Source organism: Schistocerca gregaria, chromosome 1 (genome assembly GCF_023897955.1).
Source record: "Schistocerca gregaria isolate iqSchGreg1 chromosome 1, iqSchGreg1.2, whole genome shotgun sequence".
Classification (NCBI taxonomy): Eukaryota; Metazoa; Arthropoda; class Insecta; order Orthoptera; family Acrididae; genus Schistocerca; species Schistocerca gregaria.
Window position 1 is genome coordinate 772,989,285 of NC_064920.1, and position 5,340 is coordinate 772,994,624.

Here is a 5,340-nt window from a genome sequence, read left to right on the forward strand (position 1 = left end):
GTGGGCTCTAATCTCTCTGATTTTATCCTCATGGTCTCTTCGCGAGATATACGTAGGAGGGAGCAATATACTGCTTGACTCCTCGATGAAGGTATGTTCTCGAAACTTTAACAAAAGCCCGTACCGACTTACTGAGCGTCTCTCCTGCAGAGTCTTCCACTGGAGTTTATCTATCATCTCCGTAACGCTTTCGCGATTACTAAATGATCCTGTAACGAAGCGCGCTGCTCTCCGTTGGATCTTCTCTATCTCTTCTATCAATCTTATCTGTTACGGATACCACACTGCTGAGCAGTATTCAAGCAGTGGGCGAACAAGCGTTCCCCACACGCGCAACACTGAAGGAATCAGCGTGTCTGCCTAGGCCGAAAGGTCGGGGTAACCAGCTGAATCTCCTTCGTGCTAAGCATTTGGGGCTTGCAATTGCTCCCCATGAACGAGGGATTCCCAGTAAGCGCGAGTCACAATCTCGCATTGATCACGTCCATGCCCTTTGCACACACCACCCGTTGCTGCTAACGGTTGAATGATTTAGTGAGGCCTTCGGACTGGTAGGGCAAGAGCGACGTGGCTTAAGCGCTGCTACTGGCAGGTGTGTTGGGTCATCCAAGAGGAGCGGCACATTCTGAACTGTAACACTTTTCATGCGTAAGACAGCTTGTATGTAATTTTCAATATCATTGATTATTACAGTGTCTGGTTTTATACAGTGTCCGTATCTCATGTTACAATGTCCAGATATGCACGTTTGCCTGAAGGAACAGGAACCGTTTTAACAGTTACACCTGCTGCAAATATTAAAATATTTCGTGAGTTGCAGTTACAAGAAAGATGGAAATTTCTACTGTAAGGAAAGTTCAGATTGTATCCCTTTTCTCGGCGAAAAGTGTTGCTGCATTACGTAAGCCCATTTATGATTCTCTGCTTCCATAAATTGTGTTTTTTACATTGTACCTAATCGATACTCATTATTAAATCGTATTAATTTTAATAAGTTATAAAGCAGTGTTGCACATTTTTCTAATTAAACAATGCCAACTTATTTTTCATTCCTTATTCAGGCTCAAGGTTCGAATGTCATATTATTTAACAGTAAGTAGAAAAGAGAAATGTGTTGATTGTAGAGAAAGAGTGGCAAAAGTGTTACATGAGGGGCCATAACAGAACAAAGAAGTTTTTATAAAAGGTAGAAAAGAGGCGCAACTCAAAGAACTAATTAACAATTACCTGATAGCACTTCACATTCGAGGAGAACAGAACTAACCATATTACTGCTCTGTAGAATATAAAGGAATTTGCTAACATAAATACTTAGCTTACTTGAAATTTAAAGGACGCTTATACTGTTTCAATATAAGTTTTACAGGATTCCTTAAGTCGATTTCTCCTAAGTATTGCATTTGAGTTGTATCACTGTTCTTGCCAAGATGCTTAAGATTTCTTCACGTTCAATGCATGAATGAGAAATGGAGTAGTTGATGGCGGCATTGAGCAATAATTGTTATTTTTGCTGCATTACGTAAGCCCATTTATGATTCTCTGCTTCCATAAATTGTGTTTTTTACATTGTACCTAATCGATACTCATTATTAAATCGTATTAATTTTAATAAGTTATAAAGCAGTGTTGCACATTTTTCTAATTAAACAATGCCAACTTATTTTTCATTCCTTATTCAGGCTCAAGGTTCGAATGTCATATTATTTAACAGTAAGTAGAAAAGAGAAATGTGTTGATTGTAGAGAAAGAGTGGCAAAAGTGTTACATGAGGGGCCATAACAGAACAAAGAAGTTTTTATAAAAGGTAGAAAAGAGGCGCAACTCAAAGAACTAATTAACAATTACCTGATAGCACTTCACATTCGAGGAGAACAGAACTAACCATATTACTGCTCTGTAGAATATAAAGGAATTTGCTAACATAAATACTTAGCTTACTTGAAATTTAAAGGACGCTTATACTGTTTCAATATAAGTTTTACAGGATTCCTTAAGTCGATTTCTCCTAAGTATTGCATTTGAGTTGTATCACTGTTCTTGCCAAGATGCTTAAGATTTCGTCACGTTCAATGCATGAATGAGAAATGGAGTAGTTGATGGCGGCATTGAGCAATAATTGTTATTTTTGCGATCTCTACGTTACGGGCATGAATGTTCATGACTTCTACTACGAAAACAGCAACGCGGTTTTTTTTTTTTTTAGCAGGATTTCGCGCGATAAGTGCACTCTTTACTACGGTATCTGCCCGGTAAGACTATTCAACAATTCTAGCACAAGCTCTCTCTTCACTCAAACACGTATGTAAGTATTCGCACTGCCATTCTTACGCTAGACGGCTGCTGTTACTCCTACCTGATATATCATGTCCTAACGCATTATTCCAGAATGCGCCATCCAGGTACTCTGGAAGAAACGTCTTTCGTAACCAACCTAGTCACCTGGCATCCTGTCAGCAAATGAAACCTAAAAAATGATACAGCATATACATTCCATAGTAACAAAGAACGATGGATGTGGCTACACAGCATTTGAACTCTGGGTTAAAATGGACTTTGGTGTCGGCGGTGTCTGTGTGCTGTGCAGATGTTGGTAACGGTTTGATAAATCCGGGAAATCGAGACAACGAATCATAATACAGATATGAAGAGCCAATGACTTGATTCTCTCTCTCTCTCTCTCTGCAGTTTGGTTATCGAAGATTAAGATTGTGGAAAGTCAACAGTTAATTCACAGTGCTTTTTTTTACAAGCCGAAATGCCGAAACGAAAATGCAGATTCAGTGACACATTGTCGTTAAAATATAAGTGTTTCAAAGCTGGAAGAAGCAAATACGAAGCACAATGCCTTATTTGTCCTTCAGGAACATATGTTTCTGTTGCACAAAAAGGTGAGTTTATAAAATAGTTTTTTTAATTATCTTTCGTCTGACCTTGAATGGCATATTGCTATGGCGATTATTTAAAGAATTTTAGTTTATAATTGCCAATATGAGGTTTAAAATCTTACTTTTTGTCTATATCCAATGCTCCTAAAGTTCTAAAGATTTTCTTTGAAAACAGTTTGACTAAGGTTTATTTTTATCACTTACATTCATTTATGTCTGTGTTCCACCATGGGATACTACAACTTGAATATGAACATTCATTGTTTAGATGATCGCAATTTTAGATAATGTGTGTTGTCTTCTTAAGAATAGATTATAGAGAGTAATTTCATGTCACTAAAGACGAAAAGGTCTTGATAAGGGTTAGCGAGCAGGGCCTTGACAAAGAAGCTGAAAATTTTGAGCAGGAGACTGTTTCGTTGTATGGCGAAATGTTTGGGCTATTTAGATAAATGGTGTGTGTCCTTTAGAGGACTCAGTTGTTTTAGGTGGTTAAATTTAAATAATAAAGTTTGCATGGATGATGTACAAATGTGTGTACAGTTTGAGTCATAAAGGCATTGTAATATATGGTGTCGAGTGTTGTGATGAGATATGTAATGTGAACCAGTGTTTGCTCTGAACTTGAGAGAGTGTCCTGTAATTATTAGTGGGTTAGATATTTTAGTGCTAGCAAACATGAGGACTGTCATTCTGAACTGTTGAAGCTAATTCCGTTTTTTTATTTTTTATTTATTTATTTATTATTATTATATATTTTTTTTTTTTTTTTTTTGCTATTCCTGCACTTACTGCTAATGTTGAAGAAGTATTTTCACAAATAAGAGCACAGCGGACAGATGAAAGGAACAGATTATCTGTTGATTCAGTCAAATGTATTGTTTTTGTAAAGTACAATTTTAAAAACTTCTGTTGTTTGGAATTTTTTGATATCTCAAACAAGCTAAATGCTTTGCACAGGATTACTTTTTCAGAGAAATATAACTGACTGGCATTGATTATCATATTTAAATTTGTCTGTGTCAGAATTTAAAAAATATTAATGCATGTGCCTGTGGGTGTTATAAATAGCATTTTGAAAATACACAATTTTTTCATTGAGCGATTATATACTACATTTTGACAAATGTCCTACATTTTTTACTAATGTGTCCTGCATTTCCATTAGATAATCTGGTAACCCTTAAAGCCAGTCCTAAAAATTTGAACTAGGTCGCCATATTGTAAAGGTCTAGCCTGATGTAACTTTCATCAGATAAAACGTCCTATCACAAAACTGCTTCTTTATGAAACAAAGACTAATTACAACTAATACTACTTGTTATGGCATTATATCATAACATGATCAACAAAGGTTCAGCCATATTATACTGAATAATGTGCTGTTTACCGTCCCTCAATAAGTTTCCTGTTAAGAAGTACGGAATTTTTAATTTATTGGCAATGCGAAATTTCATTTAAACTTGTAGCGTATAGTCTCAGGACAGTTGAAATATATGGGTTGCACACAGTAAAATAAGAACTGCGCTACTTTACACTAACAGCACGGCATTTCCCATTAATGGTCGTTTGCATCATCCACCGCGCCACGTGTTAACTTAGTTTGCGCAGACATAACTATAATTTGAGCTCTTCAATATTGTAAAGCACTGCAACCTTTCCGCATCAATACCCTGCAGTTAAATGGAGTACGGGGAAAGCAGTGTCTCAGGTGACGTAGTGAATCCAACCGCGTTGCGTATGCCACTCAGCAGCAAACGCCACCGGTGACTAGATCGTCCACGCTGGCAAAGTGTGCAGTTCTTGTATAAACCGTCGGAAGAAACGTGTCGTTACCTTTGGTAACATCGATAACTTACTCGTACAAAGCACTTGGCGAGATGTATCGATACAGGCAAGCTCTCCCATCGAGCTGCGGTGTCCGAGTGGTTAAGGAGTTGGACTCGAAATCCAATGGGGTTTCCCCGCACAGGTTCGAATCCTGTCCGCAGCGAAAATTTTTCTTAATAAGAAACAATAACAAATGACAAGATATTGCTATCATGATGCCATAATTTACTGGTAGATCAAAACTGCATTCATGTAATAATATTTTGTAAATACAACTAATTTTCTCAATACCGAAAATGTTCAGGTTTTTCTCTACGTATGTACGAAAATTAAGACTTTTAGAAATAAAAAAATTCTCATTGTTATTTCACGTGCAGTAACTTGCAATTTTATGTAATAATCCGCCTGTAAATCGCGTTAGGTGCTCGTTATTGAGTGGAAACTACACCATCGAAATAGCTCACTTATAGATTACAAATCTGTGAACTAATCGTGAAACATAGATAAAAATTGTATAAGTGACTAGAGGTCCTGTAGACTTTAGTTCCGTTTCAGCCGCGCACGCGAGTGGCCGCTGTTAACTGTTGCGCTGCACTTCAGTGTTTACATCGCTGTACCTGTGCTT

General features: G+C 37.2%; 1 non-coding gene across 1 annotated transcript; it reads left to right on the forward strand.

The window, feature by feature from the left end:
- The first annotated feature begins 4,796 nt into the window (after window positions 1-4,796).
- Trnas-cga (transfer RNA serine (anticodon CGA)) lies at window positions 4,797-4,878 on the forward strand. Its single transcript has one exon. It is a non-coding gene; the product is annotated as a tRNA-Ser (tRNA).
- The last annotated feature ends 462 nt before the right edge of the window (window positions 4,879-5,340 follow it).